Raw genomic sequence first — 20886 nt, forward strand, 5'->3', positions numbered from 1 at the left:
GGATTACTACATATTACTGCACTACATATTGCTACATAGGGCACTCCTGCTTTGCTTACACTTTTTAACTGCCTTTCACAGGAATAACTATTAGGATTTTTTTTTTATTTTGTTGAACTGTGTATCATAATTTCTGTTTAGTTTGTTAGAATAGTTTTGGAATAAAATAATTAAACAAGTGTGTTCCTCACGAGATAGACAAAAGGTATTAGATAGGACTTTTTTGCTTTGTTTCATTGACCTCCAGTTCAGTCTTACATATTGTGTTTAACAGTTGGTATTTTTGTTTTTCTGATTTTGGCCCCTTGGTAGCTTAATTTCCTGATCCTTATTTGTAGTACTAGGGTGTTGTACCGTTAGCCATTATGGATGTACTGAGAAATTAGGCAAAATGACACCTTCTATTGCTTAACTAAATAGATTACAATATGCAAGGTTTCAAGGCAACTCAGGCCCTTTCTTCAGGCAAGATGTAATACAGCGACTGGAATTCCCTGTGCTTATGTAGACATTGGGACAGATACAGCATTGGAAAACCTTTACAGGGGTCATCTTACATATAAAAAATTAACAGAAGTCTCCAGGCTAAAATTCATTTAGCAAGAGAGGAGAATAATGGATAGTCAATATCTTTTGATAAGATAACTGTCCAACAAAGTATTTTGAAGTTTCTGCTGAGTTTTTCCATACAATGTAGGTCTGTAGTCAGGTTGTCTGGGTCAGTCCGAGAGATGCAAACAATCCTCATATCTGGTTATAAAACTCATGTCTCTATGCAAACCATGTTGTAATGTGTTAAATTTTAGCATGAGTTTCACTGATCCTTATTTAGTAAGAAGTCAAGCAAAATGACACCTTTTATTGGCTAACTAGAAAGATTACAATATGCAAGCTTTGAAGAGAACTCAGGCTCCTTCTTCAGGCAAGATGTAATCAACTGATCTTTATTTAAAATAGTTTTTTTCCTGCATGAGTACTACAAATTCACAACAGAGTGTAAACTAGGGAAGGGTAATATAAAATTAATGGCAATATTGTATATTAATTACTAGTTGACATATTTTTGTAAGTTATTGCAAAGTCTCTAAAGATTCTGGAAAGCTAAATAAAAATGCATTATCATGAAAGTCCCATAAGAGAATACTGTAAGATACAGTGACATATGATTCAGTGTATGATGGACAATTCAGGTATTGCAAAATTATCACCTACTGATTGCTTCAAGAACACATCTTGTAGTGTTTGACCAGGTTTCTCACATTCTGTTATCAGGAAAATTTGGTAGGTTATGTTAACTTGATTTACTGTATCCTTTCTCTCAACAAAAGGCCTTCTTCTTAATTACTTTATCTTTATATCTCATTTAGGTCCATGTGATATGTGTAGCTCATTAGAAGTGTTGTTCTACCAGGACTGCATCACATTTAAGACAAGCTGAAAAAAGTCTATCTTTTTCCAAGTTACTTTGTACATTAATCTTTATATCTAAATATTAAGCATATTTTCTATCCCTTTTTTGTTTATCACCTGACTAATTTAATAGAAAATATCATTTTTCATCTCTTATTATCCTACTGTTTGACTTGCTTTTTGTGATATGTAGTCTGCATACTCACATCAAGAGCAACATTTTGTAGCTCCTACTCTACTTTAAAATAATATTAAGGTCCCCCCTACAGTGTGTCTCCTAAAACAAAAATAACAGATTCACATTCTCCTTAAGGCAAGTTTTATTCTTTATCATATTTATAACAAACACATAAAAGTTTAATAGAAATAAACATTTAGAGGACACTCCATACAGCAGTTTTTAATGTTATCTGAACTGAACAGCAGACAACTGTTCCACACTTGTTGGTCTTCAACATTAGCTCTTCTTTGATGAAGCTGGAAAATTCTTGCGAAGGTTTGTGACCAGTTCAAGAAAAAACTGCTTCCATTCCTTGTCCATTCTAACTAAGTCAAGAGGCTTATTTCTCTTTCAGTTGCTCTTTTCACTGCTGTCATGTGTGCCAACAGTTCACAAAATTCATTGAGGATTGGAACATCTGTGAACTGCTCTGGTGGTTTCCTGAGAAATGACTGAGACCTTTCTTTGCCTTTATCCATAAGAACATCAAAGAAGGATGTTGTTCTTTCTGTTACCAGATCCTTCAACCTCATCTGTTCAGATTCATCAGTCAGCTTATCACATAATAATAATAATAATAAAAATAATAATTCATGACATTTATATAGAGGAATGTTTTGTAATGGTGGCCGCTGCAGGATTTGCACCATTTTTTCCTTTGTTTCTTCTGAAATCCTGACATCAAAAAGGACTAAACCCTGTCGAATGTTTATATAAAAATCAGATATTCCTTGAAAATGCTGCATATGCATTACCAGCAACAGCCTGGTTTGGGTAAGTCTTAAGAACTGATAGAAATCTGATGTTATTGTGAGGACCTTAGATTGCAAATGATGCATCATTCCACTGTCTGACAGAAATAAGACTGACAATAGTGCAATAGTGCAAAATCTATGATAATCTAAGATTCATAGGCAGTCATCCCAAACTAAGCCTTAAAGAGGAATCCTTTTAACACGTAAATGCCCGGACTAGTCCACATGGTAGTCTTGCTGTGGATAAATCAGATTTGTTTTCCAAACTACCAGTTGTCTGGGCCAGATCTTAAACTGGATGAATCCATATATTTTCAATAACTTCTATATTAAAGTAACACGCCGTTACAATCAACTGTATGTGTGATGACTTGTCAGTTGTGAAGTTTCAACACTTCAAAAAGGCAGCCATCATTACCAGACACTTCTAAAACTGTGTGTGTGGACTTGTAGAATGTTTTCAAAGCACCTAATTCATACTAGAATTAGTACAAAAATATAGAAAAAGTCCAGAGAAGAGTGACTAGTATACTGTATATATTTATTTTTATATATTATTATTAATTACTGGTTGTTCTATTGTCATCTTTAATGTATAAATATTTTAATTAGAAAACCTTTTTCTGATAAAAGTGAAGGTTTGTTTTGCACTTTAGTGGTTAAATTTTGCTTAACAATACCTGGTTGATCTTGTATTTAGTATAATTACATTTATTACAAATTATCATAGTATTAATTAATAATAATTATCCAAATAAATGTGGTATATACCTTGAGTTGCATGTAAATGAGTAAGGAGACTCTGGAAGATTGTGGGTTCGCTTCCCGGTTCCTCCCTGTGTGGCTAGCGCTTTGAATACTGAGAACACCGCTATATCAATGTAATGAAGTATTATTATTCTTATGTGTCCAGCGCTCTCTCTCTCTCTCGCGCGCGCGCGCCTGTATGTGTGTGTGTGTCACTCGCTCTCTCTCTCTCGCTCGCTGCACGTGTTCCTGCAGGCATACGCCACATAATTATTTATTGATGGGTGAACACTTCTGGAAAGACACAGTTGTCTAAAAGGAGGGAAAAAGATGAACATTTCCAAATCCGTAACGCTGCTTTCAGTAAGTACAATGCACACGTGTTTAATTTGTCAGACGTCTTTTCTGGTTTGGGCTGCTTTTGCAGTGTTACTGGTTGTGCATATTAAATCTTGAAATCCTTCGAGTAACTAATTGACTAACTAACAAACACACATACACACACATGCACACACACACACACAGCTTGTGTAGAAGGTCAGCTGCTGAGAGAGCGTCTCGACTGTTGCAGGGCCTGCATCGGTGAAGCAGGTGAGACACTAATGAAACAGAGGCACAGGGCCCGACACGATCGCTGTAAACAGAAGTGAAAACAAAATCGAGCCCGTTGCATTCTTTAACTACCTTGTGGTGCTGTAGTAGTGTTGCTGCTTTGCAGTAAGGAGACTCTGAAAGATTGTGGGTTTGCTTCCCGGTTCCTCCCTGTGTGGATAGCGCTTTGAATACTGAGAACACCGGTATATCAATGTAACGAAGTATTATTATTCTTATGTGTCCAGCGCGCTCTCTCTCGCACCCGCCTGTATGTGTGTGTGTGTCGCTCGCTCGCTCGCTGCACGTGTTCCTGCAGGCATACGCCGCATAATTATTTATTGATGGCTGAACACTTCCAGAAAGACACAGTTGTCTAAAAGGAGGGAAAAAAATGAACATTTGCAAAATCTGTAACGCTGCTTTCAGTAAGTACAATGCACATGCGTTTAATTTGTCGGCCACTTTTTGCCAGCCGTCTTTTCTGGTTTGTGCTGCTTTTACAGTGTTACCGGTTGTGCATATCACTGTGAGTGAATGAAAAAATGAACATGTGAAACATCCGTAATGTAATAAGCCACCAAGAAAAGTAACATTGCAACAATGCTATCTACGACCCGATCTCTGTAAACAGAAGTGAAAACAAAATTGAGCCCAGTGCATTCTTTAACTGTTTTTTTTTTCTTCAGTTTTTTTCATTTATTGAAATTATGACATTTTATGACTTTCTGACCAGAAAGCAGGAGACAGAGCTGTAGGTAGCAGAGTTTAAGATGCCAAGATTTGCACTGGGTGTGACAAGGATGGATAGGATTAGAAAGGAGTACATTAGAGGGTCAGGTCAAGTTGGACGGTTGGGAGACAAAGTCAGAGAGGTGAGATTGCGTTGGTTTGAACATGTGCAGAGGAGAGATGTTGGGTATATTGGGAGAAGGATGCTAAGGATTGAGCTGCCAGGGAAGAGGAAAAGAGGAAGGCCTAAGAGAAGGTTTATGGATGTGGTGAGAGAGGACATGCAGGTGATGGGTGTAACAGACCAAGATGCAAAGGACAGAAACATATGGAAAAAGGTGATCCGCTGTGGCGACCCCTAACGGGAGCAGCTGAAAGAAGAAGAAATAAAAATAACTAGCCAACCCGCGGCGTAGCATACGCCGCATAATTATGTATTGATGGGTGAACACTTCCTGAACGACACAGTTGTCAGTACTTGTAGATTAAGGTGTAGCGGGTCTTCGTTGTTGACGCTTAATATAGCTTGCGTACTGTGAGGTTCCGGAGTCACAGTTGAGAAACACTTTTTTAATGTCTTTTAAGCACAGGGGGAAAAATGAACATGTGAAACATCCGTAATGTAATAAGCCACCAAGAAAAGTAACATTGCAACAATGCTATGTACGAGCCGATCACTGTAAACAGAAGTGAAAACAAAATTGAGCCCAGTGCATTCTTTAACAGCCTTATGGCGCTGTAGTAGTGCTGCTGCTTTCCAGTAAGGAGACTCTGGAAGATTGTGGGTTCGCTTCCCGGTTCCTCCCTGTGTGGCTAGCGTTTTTACTACTGAGAACACCGCTATATCAATGTAATGAAGTATTATTATTCTTATGTGTCCAGCGCTCTCTCTCTCGCGCGCGCGCGCCTGTATGTGTGTGTGTGTCACTCGCTCTCTCTCTCTCGCTCGCTGCACGTGTTCCTGCAGGCATACGCCACATGATTATTTATTGATGGCTGAACACTTCTGGAAAGACACAGTTGTCTAAAAGGAGGGAAAAAGATGAACATTTCCAAATCCGTAACGCTGCTTTCAGTAAGTACAATGCACACGTGTTTAATTTGTCAGACGTCTTTTCTGGTTTGGGCTGCTTTTGCAGTGTTACTGGTTGTGCATATTAAATCTTGAAATCCTTCGAGTAACTAATTGACTAACTAACAAACACACATACACACACATGCACACACACACACACAGCTTGTGTAGAAGGTCAGCTGCTGAGAGAGCGTCTCGACTGTTGCAGGGCCTGCATCGGTGAAGCAGGTGAGACACTAATGAAACAGAGGCACAGGGCCCGACACGATCGCTGTAAACAGAAGTGAAAACAAAATCGAGCCCGTTGCATTCTTTAACTACCTTGTGGTGCTGTAGTAGTGTTGCTGCTTTGCAGTAAGGAGACTCTGAAAGATTGTGGGTTTGCTTCCCGGTTCCTCCCTGTGTGGATAGCGCTTTGAATACTGAGAACACCGGTATATCAATGTAACGAAGTATTATTATTCTTATGTGTCCAGCGCGCTCTCTCTCTCGCACCCGCCTGTATGTGTGTGTGTGTCGCTCGCTCGCTCGCTGCACGTGTTCCTGCAGGCATACGCTGCATAATTATTTATTGATGGCTGAACACTTCCAGAAAGACACAGTTGTCTAAAAGGAGGGAAAAAAATGAACATTTGCAAAATCTGTAACGCTGCTTTCAGTAAGTACAATGCACATGCGTTTAATTTGTCGGCCACTTTTTGCCAGCCGTCTTTTCTGGTTTGTGCTGCTTTTGCAGTGTTACCGGTTGTGCATATCACTGTGAGTGAATGAAAAAATGAACATGTGAAACATCCGTAATGTAATAAGCCACCAAGAAAAGTAACATTGCAACAATGCTATCTACGACCCGATCTCTGTAAACAGAAGTGAAAACAAAATTGAGCCCAGTGCATTCTTTAACTGCCTTGTGGCACTGTAGTAGTGCTGCTGCTTTGCAGTAAGGAGACTCTGGAAGATTGTGGTTTCGCTTCCCGGTTCCTCCCTGTGTGGATAGCGCTTTGAATACTGAGAACACTGCTATATCAATGTAACAAAGTATTAACAGGAAATTGTCTTCGTGTAATAGTAAAAGGCAAATTATCTGCGACAAACAAACTGTTTTACACGCTGCATACCAACCCGCGGCGTAGTATACACCGCTTTTTAAATATTTTTTAAGCAGAGGGAAAAATATGAACATTTGCAAAATCCGTAACGCTGCTTTCAGTAAGTACAATGCACACGCGTTTAATTTGTCGGCCACTTTTTGCCAGCCGTCTTTTCTGGTTTGGGCTGCTTTTGCAGTGTTACCGCTTGTGCATATTAAATCTTAAAATCCTTTGAGTAACTAATTAACTAACTAACACCCACCCACACAGCTTGTGTGAAAAAATGCGCCCGTACTTTCATAATTTTGTTGCAGCCTATAGTGAAGTCAGGCACAGAGAAGGTCAGCTGCTGAGAGAGCGTCTCGACTGTTGCAGGGCCTACATCGGTGAAGCAGGTGAGACGCTAATGAAACAGAGGCACAGGGCTTATTGGTTTTTAAAGACTGCTTCCTTCATTGTGTTTTAACCTCAGTTTTAAAGGATTGTTTTAAGGATCCCATGGGATACCCCTCGCAAACTGTTTTAGACGCTGCATTCAGCAATTCACATCCGCGACAAACATGCCTCTTCTTACATGGTCCTCCCGCATCCACCCTCGTTCTCAAAGCATACACACCGCCTGGTGATGTGCCCGCTCGCAAAAGCAACTCACGGAGACCTGCCCACCAACTCTAAGACCATGGCGTGTAAAACAGTTTGCGATGGTGGTGCGTGCGTCATAACTGAAAAGAATAATGAAAAGTCAATGTGGCTCAGAGGTGCATGTGGACTCCTAGCACAGACGAAAGCGACTTACAGGGTTGTCGGTGAGTTGTTGTGTCCGGGCACATGAGCAGGCAGTGGGAATGCCTAGAGAGCAAGGGTGAACACGGGCTGGGGAATAAAGAGTGTTGGTGGGCAGGGAAACGTTTTCTGTGTTCCTGCAGGACCATCTAAGAAGACGCATGTTTGTCGCAGATGCGGTGGATGCGGGCCGGGGAATAAAGAGTGTTGGTGGGCGGGGAAATGTTTTCCGTGTTCCTGCAGGACCATCTAAGAAGACGCATGTTTGTCGCGGATGCGAATTGCTGTATGTAGCATGTAAAACAGTTACCGAAAAGTCAACGTGGCTCAGAGCTGCATGTGGACTGTAGCACAGACAAACAGAAATGACGGCGTGTTTTCCAAGGCATCGCGTCTGAGTTGTGTTAGGACTTTGTTCAAAAGGATCAACACCTGTTGTAACACAATGGACACAAAAAAACAATGAAAGGCATTATCTGTGCGAGTTTTCGTCATATCCAATGGTCTTAGAGTTGGTGGGCGTGGCTCCTTCCTGCGTGCTTTCATAAGTGTCTTGCCCTCTCTGGTGGCGGCTTAGAGAATCTATATATGGCTCCTTCCTGCGTGCTTTCATGGGTGTCTTGCCCGCTCTGGCGGCGGCTTAGAGCATCTATATATGGCTCCTGTCTGCGTGCTTTCATGGGTGTCTTGCCTGCTCTGGCGGTGGCTTAGAGAATTATATATATAGATATTAACACAAATAACATAATAACAAAAACTATATGACAAATAATAATTCCAAAACAGCAGAAAAAAAGCAAATATACATATTTTTTCATTTTATTTGCAATGAGTAGAGTATTGCAATGATATAATTCTCAATCAAAGAAATAATAAAAACATAACAAACACAGCCATGTACTTCAAAATCAATAAAGATAAAACATAAGAAAAAGAAATTCAAAGAAACAAATAAGCAAAACAACATTGAACAAAATATACTAAAGTCAGGGAATAAACCTTGGTTGAAACATTACACTTTTATCTACTAATTCCACTATACCACTGACCTGCCTTTTTTCCATCTTTGCATACTAAGGAGTGTCTCAAAATTCCCCAAAGCTAGCTGGACATTGTTGTTGGGATTAGTGTTGCCTGTTCTGTTCTCTTCAGCATTTTTCAACAATGACTCTCACCAGGAATAGTAGAGGATACATGAGTACTGTAAAAGCATTTTTATTCTTCTTCAGAACAAAAATGTAACTTTTGGTACCTCAAGGTTTGTGATCTCTATCTTCTGCTACTAATTTATTTTGAGCTGTTGCTTTACTTTGTGTTGAACCAAATTTCTAGTTATCTGTGTGCATAGTAGCTTGCTCTGGTTTCTTATATTGCTAATATTTTTGCACCAGTAGCCTTGCACTGCACGATAACGTGCAGTGAATACATTTGACTTGAGCATTCATAGTTTTTATCTTCTTTCTCTGTATGTTTAGCATTCGTTTGCTCAGATGCTGATGTGCTTGCTGCTTCCTGAGCAGCTCTTCTTTTCTCCACCCTAGCGGCCCACTTCTTCTCTTCTTCTGTCGGCAACTTTTCACATTAAAACTGATGAAGTCAATGTTTGTGTTGCAATTACTTAGTACGTTTTCTTTAATTTTTCACTTAAGCTGGCACTTAAGTATTCAATCTGCCTCAAGAATGATTTAAGATATGAAGAGGTAGGGGGAAGTGATGGCGAAGGTTGTAGGGAATGAGAACGGTGCCCATACGCATGCCCCACGTGGCCACCCAGCTGCACGCTGCCTAGAGTTGATTCTACAATAAAATAAAATAAAAATAAAAAAGAGGAATAACCTTGGAGGTCAATCATCACCCTGAAAGCAGACAGTAGAGGTCACGTAGTATACAGTATGTGCACCAAATTTCAGGTTAATAGGTCAAATGGTTCGCGAGCTACAGGTGATTTAAAATCCTGGACAGACACACAGACAACCACGGTAGCCTATTATATAATAAGATATTGCAACCAATGTCAACACATTCTCCATCGCTCAGTCTCCAGTCAGCTCATCTCTTAACCATGCCATCATTTAGTTTAGTTCTGCCATGCTAAACCAAGGCCTCCCCAAAGAAAATAAGACAATAAGATGTTTTACAAATCAGGCTTGTTAGTTAATAGCTAAATTATCCCAAGGTAAAAGTTGTCAAGGTTTCAGTTCCTCAGTAGTCCAATCAAGATTCAAGTTGGGGCACAGATTATTACATAATTAATTATTATTATTATTTACTAATTTTGCTGACCTCTTTATCCAAGGTGACTTACAACACAATTACAATTGGTTACGTTTCTTTATACTTTTTCAATTCTGATACAGACAGATGAAGTGACTTGCTCATGGTCACAAAGTATCATTATTTCATGCATGCAAAAAACAGCGTAACATTTGGAAGTCCCAGAAGTGTTTTTTATCCCCTCATCGCAAGTACGCACTACCCTGTTGGGGCAAGAGGGGGCACTGTTTCTAAAGCTTTGTCTTTTCTCACCTTCTCTGCAGCAGAGAAAAGATCCCCCTTGAGGGAAATAACCCCCCCCCCCATCCAGACATAGGACTATAAAGGGCCGAGGCCTCCTGATGTCAGTGTTTTCATTTGTACCAGACTTGGTGAAAGGATGGAGCTTCTTATGACTAACCTGCTCTCCAAAGCCAAACCTTTCAATGAAGCCAGAAAGATTGCTTTATATTATTTCTGTTTTTATGCCTTTGAGCACTGATTTTGAATGAATTTATTTGAGTATTAAAAGGGATTCCCCTTTGGTACCACAACACTTTTGGGACTCTCCCTGCAATTATTCACCCATCCACACCATAAACATTTTATAAGTGTACTATGGTATACTTAGAAGAACTAAGTTGTCAAGCTTTGAGCAGACTGAAGAGTTAAATTGGTACTTCTCCACAACCTTTTGTGTAAAGAAGAGCTTCTTGGCTTCTATTTTGATTACACTTCCTGTCAATTTCCATTGATACCCTCGAGTACACAATTGAGTGTTTGAGTGTTTAACTGAAAGAAGTTTGCTGGCTCAACTTTATTAATTCAATAGAAAATTTGAAGATCCAGACTAAGTTGCCATACAACTTCTTCCATTCAGGACTGAAAATTAGCTGGGTTTAGTTCCCATAGTCCACCAAAGTAGGACATGGCTTTTAGTCCAGGAAAGTACTTGATTTACTCATGATTGACTTCACTCTCCATTATGTGTAAACAGTGAGTGAATGCATAAGAGTAGGTGGGATATGAGACGGAATAAGTTCATTTTTATGTTTAACTGAAAGAGAGACGATCACTCAAATGATTATCTTCTATATAACATATAACAGTTTTGGTTAGACGTCAAAAGAAAAAGTTGGTTGAAAATTCCTACACAGTGAAATTGAAACCAGGCCAAAATTGTGAATACAGTCTTTTCTCATTATCCCGTCAGGGTTACATTCCTGAAAAACCCTGCAATACAGAGAATGTGGATACTGACACATTGATCCTATGGAAAAAATTGGGTTAGGTTCTGGCAGGATGCTGGCTCAAGGAAAGGACTGGCGGTGGGGAGACGGGGTTGGGCAGTAGACACACTGTCGCCCTTTGAGGAACAGTATTAATCCTTCTACAGGTTTACCTATGGAAACCTTATTAGAAATTTTGCTTCCTCTAGATCTGGGGTTCTTAAACTTTTTCTTTCTCATGACTCAATTTTGCCTATTGCATGTCTTCACAACCCGTAATCCTTCCCCCTAGGAGAATTGCCATCAATCATTGTCCAATCCCCTTTGGAGAATCTCAGCCGATTGTCATTTCATGGGGTGGAATTTACCCCTTGGAGAATCACTGTTGACTGGGGGTGTAGGGAATCCCCTTGTAGAATAGCCATTAATCATCATCCAGAGGTTTATTTGAGCCATGTTTTATCCATTCAGCCTAGTGCACATGCAACCCTGGACATCTCATGACATCACAGGTCTTTTATTCATCAATGTCACACTTCACTGTTGCAAGAGAGACTTCTCAGATTATTATTTTCTGCTTTGTATGGCTGCAAACACAACACTCTGATGTCAATGCCAGCCCCGTCCAGGAACCCACCATGAGGACCTTATCCATGAACAAGCGGGATAATAGTGTGGGTGTCACGAAACAGGTTACACTTTGATAAAAGCAGATAAGTGAATCAGCGGGAACTGAATCTATAGATAGTGAGGATTTACTCCATATAGTCTACATCAATGCCAAATGTGAGCAATCTTCATTACTGCCTCAGATTGCACCCTGCAGTTTCAGTAGGTATACTCAATTTGAGAATCTATGAAGACTTCCTATTCTTATATCTATTGTCAGTGACTGAAGATACATTGTGCCTACTATGTTATCTTCACTTGAATATGCTTGTTAACTAACCCTAAGCTTTGATAATTTCTAAAACCTATATTTCAATTTAGTGAAACTTAAGGATGCAAAATCTGTCACGTTCTGCTTGCTAAAATATCATTGAAAAAGAGATGTAACTATTGCAGCAAAAAAGTCTGTAGTAATTATCTTTATTTTTCATGAGTGGTTTGCATGGTTGACTCAAAACACTTTTCACTGATTCATACTGCGCTTTATTCTTTAGAAAGGAAAAGTTAACCTACCGAGTTTAAAATGAACTGCGTTGGTGTAAATCTATTGTAATTGACTACATACTGGTAGGTAACTGGCACTGATTATAGGCCTCCTTTCATTTCATCGCTTCTCGACAGCAGTGTGCTGGATGTAGGGGGCCAGTTATTGAAAGACCCAAAGTAATACTGAACGCAGTCAAAGAAAAGAGAACTTAAGATTCTGCTGTTCTATAGAAATACATATTTATTTCATTTTGTTATATGAGATAAGCATATACAGTATTAGACAATGTTAAAAAACGTACATTACAAATTCCGATAATAATGACTACATTAAGCAACAACATTAAATCTTATAAACGCCGACAGGCTTTCAAGAGGTACGATGTACAAGTAGAAGGAAAAAAGAAATTGCTTCTCACTTTAACAACCAAAAGAGAACAAGCAAGAAAACAGCTTAAAATTCAGCATTTTGTGAAATGAATTTTGAAACAAGTAGGAGGATTTAATGTATTTACTGTCTGTGTAAGTGATGGTCATGTAGCCCATGTTAAGAAAATAATCAATATAAAATGACAAGTATAGGAAGAGGATGTAAAAGCTAAATATTCATAACAGCTTGCACCAGAAGTGAAAGTAAACGAAAAACAGATGGGATGGCAAAGCACAATGAATTTATTAATACTTGCCTTTCAATTAGGTCAGTTCTGTTAACTATCACAGGAAGCAGTGAGGCATGTGCTAAAATCTGAGAGGACAAATGAGTTGAATGTACATGACACTTTATGAAACTGCCTTTTTATTAGTTTTGTCAGGCCAGAATGTTTGAAAGGTTCTTTAAAATGATTTTTTGTTCTTGTTGTGTGTGTTGTGTAAATCAGTAATGGCACAGACAGATTTGCTGTTTCAGTTCCTTTGTTACATGATGTTTAATTTGGGCTAGGGAATTGAGACGTTTATATGGAGACTTCATACATGTTTTGTGTTTTATGTTGTGTTTTATAAATGCGTGTGTCTTTGCATTCTGAAATAAGTTGGTACATGTTCTGGAGTAAAAACACCAAAGAAATGCAATGATTACTGCAACACTGGAACCCACCTTTGATGCAAAGTGACTAACCAGAACCTAGTGTGATTTAATTCTGAGAAGGATCTGCTACCACTGGTCCATACTCCAACCCAATGTGTCAATGGTGCTTCAGAGTAAACTCTCAAAGTACAGTACTTTGCAAAGGTATACATCTCCCTCGGTGTTTGTCTTGTTTTGCTGCAATACAATCTGGAACTAAAATGGCTTTCTTGGAGTTTAGCACCTTTTTGATTTACACAGCATGCCTACCACCTTGAAGGTGCAAAAAATATTTCATTGTGACACAAACAATAATTGAGACAAGAAACAGAAATCATGCATGGGCATAGGTATTCACAAGTTGATATTTTGTAGAGCCACCATTTTGCTACAATCCAGCTGTAAGTCTCTTGAGGAATGTCTCTATTTGCTTTGTACATCTAGACACTGGGATTTTTACCCATTCCTCAAGGCAAAACTGCTCCATCCCGTTCAAATTAGATGCATTGGTATACAGCCATCTTCAAGTCATGTCACAGATTCTTAATTGGATTGAGGCTTGGGCTTTCTCTATGCCATTCCAAGACATTTAATGTTTACCCTTAAATCACTCTAGTGTAGCTTTAGCAGTATGTTTAGAGTCATTCTCCTGCTGAAAGGAGGACCTTCATCCCAGTCACAAATTTCTGGCAGACTGAAACAGGTTTTCCTCAAGAATTGCCCTCTATATTTAGTGCCATCCATCTTTCCTTCAATCCTGATGTGTTTTCCTGTCCCTACCGATAAAAAACATCCATACAGCATGATGCTGTCACCACCATGCTTCCTGGGGTGATCAGAAGTGTGGGTTTGCACCACACACATGGCGTTTCCCATGATGTCCAAAATCTTCAATTTTAGACTCATTTGACCAGAGAGTCTTCCATGTATTTGAGGAGCCAGCCACATGCTGTTTGACCAATCTCAAATATGTTTTCTTATTTTTTTTCTTTAAGAGATGTCTTTTTTCTGGCCACTCTTCCATAAAGCCCCGTTTTGTGGAGTGTAAGGCTTAAATTGGTCCATGGACTGGTATTCTCATCCCTGCTGTGGCTCTTTGCAGCTCCATCAGTGTTATCCTTGGTGTCTTTGTTGCCCTAATTGCCCAGTCTTGTCAGGTTTGTAGTGGTGTAATATTCTTTCCATTTTATAAAAGTGGATTTAATGGTGATCCATAAGATATTCAAAGTTTGGGATATTTTTTATAACTCATCCCTGATCTATACTTCTCCACAACTTTGTCTCTGACCTGTTTGGTCTTCATGTTACTTGCTTAGTGATATGGCAGATTCAGGGGTCCTTCAGAATAGGTCTATTTATACATATGTCATGTGACAGATTATGTGACACTAATTAACTATGTGACTTCTGAAGTTAATTGGTTGGACCAGGTCTTTTTTGGGGTTTTATAGCAAAGGGGATGAATACATATGCATTTTTACTTCTTCATACTGCCTAAAAAAAATTAAAGGAACACTTTGAAAATACATCAGATCTCAATGGGAAAAATATCCTGCTGAATATCTATACTTATATGGACTGGGTAATGTGTTAGGAACGAAACGATGCCACATCGTTTGATGGAAATGAAAATTATCAACCTACAGAGGGCTGAATTGAAAGACACCCTGAAAATCAAAGTGAAAAAATGATGTGGCAGGCTTGTCCATTTTGCCGAAATTTCATTTCAGCAACTCAAAATAATACTCGGTAGTTTTTATGGCCCCTACATAACAACGTCGGAGCATGCTCCTAATGAGACGACGGATGGTGTCCTGGGGGATCTCCTTCCAGATCTGGACCAGGGCATCACTGAGCTCCTGGACAGTCTGAGGTGCAACCTGGCAGCATCGGGTGGACCGAAACATAATGTCCCAGAGGCGTTCTATTAGATTTAGATCAGGTGAGTGTGGGGACCAGTCAATGGTATCAATTCCTTCATCCTCCAGGAACTGCCTGCATACTCTCACCACATGAGGCCGGGCATTGTCGTGCGCCAGGAGGAACGCAGAACCCACTGAACCAGCATAGGTTCTGACAATGGGATCAAGGATTTCATCCCGATGAAACCACTATACAGTAAATCTAAGGTGGCAAGCAACATTTAACAGATTTTCCTTTATCATTATTTACTAAACATGTTCACATGGGTTTCATCCCACAGTCCAAAGACATGCTGGTTAGGTGGATTGGCGATGCTATATTGGCCCTAGTGAAGGTGAGCGTGAGTGGACGTGTGTGTGCGTCTGTGTGTATGTGTTCAACCTGCGATGCAGTGGCACCCTGTCCAGGGATTGTTCCTGCCCTGCAACTGTAGCTAGATCCAGCCTTCCAGTGACCCTGCTTTCATAAGCAGGTTTAGAAATGGATGATGGATTTTTTTATTAAGCACAAAATAAGCCAACATGCAGCCATCTGTCAAAAGTACTCCTTTACTCCTTTCATATCCATTTAGAAGTTATTTAAGATGAGGTGCTCCCAATCAAGTGTGCTTGATTATGTTATGGTCAGGAAGTGTTACCACCTCAGTGTAGAAGCAGAAGCTTTCGCAGCTCAGTAGGGTAATGTATCCTGAAATTTATACGTGGTTTGGGTTCCGTATGGTGCTTTGATTTATTCATGCTGAGGTACAGTCCATGATTTTGCTGCTACCGAAAAAAGGCACGCTGTGGGTGGGAAGGAGTAAAACTTCAGTGGAGCAATGAAAACAAGAAATTACAAGAATAATGCTGAAAGTTCATTAGACTTTTCTTTAGGAAACTATCCATCCATCCATTATCCAACCCGCTGAATCCGAACACAGGGTCACGGGGGGTCTGCTGGAAACCAATCCCAGCCAACACAGGGCACAAGGCAGGAACCAATCCCAGGCAGGGTGCCAACCCACCGCAGGCTTTAGGAAACTATTTCAATATATATGGTATGGGAGAAAATACTGTATAATGGGGCTAAAATTGACTTTTAGATGGAGTTGTGCTAAATCCATGACCACAGTCTAATGATGTTTGGCATAATATGTGTGTGTGTGTGCATATGCATGAGTGTTGCAGCCCAAATAACTTGCATTGTAAGTACATTTTCAACTCTTACCAACATCCTGTAACACTAAAATCTTTTTGATGTTTTTCGATGAGTATGTTTTCTTTTCTCTTAGTGGAAGTGACCCTAAATTTTCCATTATGGGAAAAATTACATATAATAGTTACAGAAATCTATTTTTTTGTAATATTTTAGCCTTTTCTAGCATGCCATATTTTTGGTTTACGACAGTGAATAGTTTTACTGTCTAAGGCACTGGGAATTTGATTGAATCATAGCTCTGTCACTATTTAGAATAAGCTTGCACATGTTTTTCTATAGGTATTCCAATTTTCCTCTTGCAACTAAAGCATGTGCAGTTTAGGGATATCCTTCAAAGCCACTTTAATCCAATTCTGGGTTGCTGCAGCTGGAGCTTATTTCAGGAGCATTCATCATACGTCACACTTTCAGAATGTGGAAACCTGATGCACCCAGAGAACAAGTACAAGCAGTGAGAGTTGAGTGTGGATGTGTGCATGAATGTGTGGGTTCAAAACCAGAGCTGCTTTCTTTTAATACTGATGTGCATTGGCTCTGTCCACATGACTGTGAACTGAAAGAATTAGAAGTATATGAAAACAAATTCATGTAAATTATGCTGAACATTGTTCTTTTCTCTACCAGGTTAATGTCTAATTGGCATTTTCATTCTTTATGTGTGCTTTGACTGATTAATAGGCCTGAAATACACCAGTATGACTGTGTCCATAAAATTAGTCTGGCATTCTGTTTTATGTAGTATTATACAGCTAGTGCTGATAGAATAGGTACCATTGAGTTCAAAAATAGATAAAAGAATGATAATACTGTATTAGACAGAACTTTAGATAAACAGATAGAACTTTATTTGTCCCCAGGGCAAAATGTGGGTTTTCACAGAAGGTCTTTAAATAAATAAATTAATAATAAATAGGTAGATAAACAAACAAAAACAAACGGATTCCAAATTATCTGCCAATCCAACCATTTTGGTATAATCTGCAAACTTAGCCAGCTTGTTACTTATATTCTTATCTAAATCATTTATATATATTGTGACTTCTGCTGCAGGGGGATATGGCAGCCCTTCAGAAACCCCCTCTTAAACAGTTTTTCAATGGGAAGCAAACTCACTCTTACAGCTCCTCTTTGCGGCATCAGCTTCTGGCTTGCTGCATGATGTGCTCCTCGAGCAGGGCTTCTAACATTTAAAAGACCTTGCCACAGCCATCCTGAGGTCTCACTCTCCTGCCTCTCTTCCCTAGAATCCCTCTGCTCTGGCTGCTGCTACCGGGCCGCTGGACCCCCTTGATGAAGAAGACTTTGTGTTCTTTTGAGCAGGAATCAGGGCTGATGCGTCAAGTTTAACAGCTGTTCGTACTGAGGCCAGATTGCCTCTGTAAGTGACTTGTGTTTGTATCTGGCAGAACAGCAATAAACTTTCTACTCCTCAGAAAACTTGCTGAACTCTCTTGTGCAACTTTCTGACCCAAGCTTGACAATATTAAACATAGCAGCAGCCCTAGCATCGACCCCTGTGGAACACAACTCTTAACACTTTTAACAGCCCATTCTGGTAAGGTTCCTCGCACCATCACCCTCTGCTTCCTGTGTCTGAGCCAATTCTGCACTCATCTGCAAACATCACCCTGAACTCCCACTTCTTTTAATTTGACACCCAACCTCTCATGTGGCACCTGATCAAATGCTTTCTGAATGAATGTAAAGATAAATAACATCATATGCTCCACTTTGATCGTATCCTTTTGTTGCTTCCTCATAGAATTCCAGCATGTTAGTAAAACACACCATCCCTCCTCTGAACCCAAGCTGACTGTTCAGAAAAACTCCTGTTTTGCCATGTGCTGCTCAATCTTATCCTCAACTAGCAAAATACCCGCGCTTCGCAGTGGAGAAGTAGTGTGTTAAAGAGGTTATGAAAAAGTAAAGGAAACATTTTAAAAATAACGTAACATGATTGTCAATGTAATTGTGTTGTCATTGTTATGAGTGTTGCTGTCATATATATATACATATACACATATACACACACATATACACACATATACAGATATATTATATATACATATACACATATATTTTTTATATATATATTTTTTATATATTATATATATATATATACTATATATATATATAATATATATATATATATATATAAACACATACATACATACATATACACACATAGATGCACTTACAATAACATAGAAATCAATATAAACAACATTAACATCATTATCATATGAGAATATGAAGTAATATATAAGAAGCACATTTCATATAATATAAATTATTAAACAGTAAAATCTTCTTCTCTAATTTGCTACCGTGGCTTTTCGTTGGTCTGTCCAGGATTTTAAATCACATGTAGCTTGCAAACCGTTTCACGTATTGACTTGAAATGTGGTACACATATAATACGTCACGTCTGCTATCCGATAAAAGGTGAGCTTTTAAGCCTCAGAAATCACCCCGTAAATGCACACGTTTAATTGCACATGTGTTAATATGTATGCTCACACAGTATTAAAAGACAGTCAAAAATTAACGTCATTTACCTTCGTTCCCGCGTGTGACTCGTGCTGTAAATGTCTTCCTTGTTTTTAGTTCACGTGATTACGTAGGAGGCGTGATGACGCGATACGTGACTCCGCCTCCTCCATTACAGTGTATGGACAAAAATATGTTCCAGTTATGACCATTACGCTTTGAATTTCGAAATGAAACCTGCCTAACTTTTGTAAGTAAGCTGTAAGGAATGAGCCTGCCAAATTTCAGCCTTCCACCTACACGGGAAGTTGGAGAATTAGTGATGAGTGAGTCAGTGAGTGAGTGAGTCAGTCAGTGAGGGCTTTGCCTTTTACTAGTATAGATAATTCCTTCCATTAATTTTCCAGTGATGCACTTTAAGCTTACTGGCCTATAGTTGCTTGGATCTGCCAGGTCACCCTTTTTATATAAAAGAACAATATTTGTCAATTGCCAGTCCTTCAGAATCCCCCCAGTGAACAATGACTTCATAAAAATATATGTCAAGGGTTTATATATGTACTCGCTAGCCTTCTTAAGAACTCAAGGGTAAATATTATCTGGCCCTGGTGATTTGTTTGATTTTGGCAAACTGCAGTGGGTCCAGGTGGTCTACCATAAGAGGACTCATATAGTCCAGCCCAGTTTATTATAAACATTTAGTAATATGTCAATGTTTGCATCTCACATTTGTTCTTTTCCTACTACCAATAAAGTGAGTGTACTTTACCTTCATCTGCGGGTACCATTTTTCTTCTTGCACATAAAAGGCATTCCTGGCACTGTCTGTGGGAGTCATTGCCAATAAATAAGGATTATACTAAAGTGATGAGTGTAGCAGTCATTCGGGAAATGAGGAGACCTTTAGATTCACAAAGGTGCTCACTTGACGTTCCCTCATATTGATTGTGTATTCGAGCAGTCATTACAAATTCTTCAAACGCTAATCCTTATCTTCAGTCAACTTAGACAGGTCTCCCAGGAGCTTATTTAATAGGCTGATCATTAATTACTGACTACTGTTAGGGGGTCAGGCTCGTGATATTATCACCTATAGTGTTGTGAGATCTAAGGTGACATTCTCACAGATCCTTTCATGTCATTTTATAAAGAGCTTTGTGTCATTTCCATTATGGATGCAGCTGTCCTAAAAATAAATTAAATTGGCATCCCATGTAGAAGGTTATGCTTTCTTGTAATGTCCTTGCAAAACTGTACAGTGTTGGTTGATCACAGGCAGTACATTCAATAGCTTCTGCCTGGGAATGCATGGCTATTTTTAAAAAAGTCAGCACATAGCTAATCTAAATGTTATTTTTATACACATGCACACACGCATCAGAAGATCATCCTTCAAGTTCTTCCTAGGTATGTGATACCACCCCAGGCCAAGAGGGGACACTGTCGCTGATTGTCCTGTCCTTTTCTTCCTCCACAGTACAGAGAAACTGCCCAATGAGGTCAACTGACTCTTCCCCTTTCTGTCTCACAGCTATAAGAACTCAACTGCCCACAAGGAGGCGTCACGTCTACCTAGATCATCCTGAACTAATGAGTTTTGTGACTTTCCGAAAGTTAGACAAGAAAGCCTGATTGATTCCAGCTACTTTATTCCCATGGTGTTTTTTTTTTAAATCCCATCATGCTTTTGTTTGGATTTAGAAATAATGGAACAGCCAGGTTGGTGTTCCATAAATTCACCTTTTTTTTGAGCTTGTTATTCCCTTGGACACACACACACGCATACACGCACACACATTCAAACACACACACATATATATGTATGTATATATATATATATATATATATATATATATATATTGTGACAGATAGAGGTGCTCTCGCTCCCTTGAACCCTCGGACAATATGTCAGACACCAGATAAAAGTCCAAAATATTGAATTTATTATAATAATACTGTGCACAAAGCACCACTACTCCACACTACTCCAATAAACAATAATCAATAATAAACAATCCTTCACTCTCCCAGATGCGTTGCCACCCTTCCACCCAGCTCAGCTCGTCTTCTGGGGTTTCCCATAATCCTTTTATAGTCCATGACCCGGAAGTGTTTCTGTCCCTCAGTCCATGTGACTTTCTATCACTTCCGGGTCAGATCAAAAACTGTTCT

The sequence above is a fragment of the Erpetoichthys calabaricus genome, chromosome 1, assembly GCF_900747795.2.
Source record: "Erpetoichthys calabaricus chromosome 1, fErpCal1.3, whole genome shotgun sequence".
Lineage (NCBI taxonomy): Eukaryota > Metazoa > Chordata > Cladistia > Polypteriformes > Polypteridae > Erpetoichthys > Erpetoichthys calabaricus.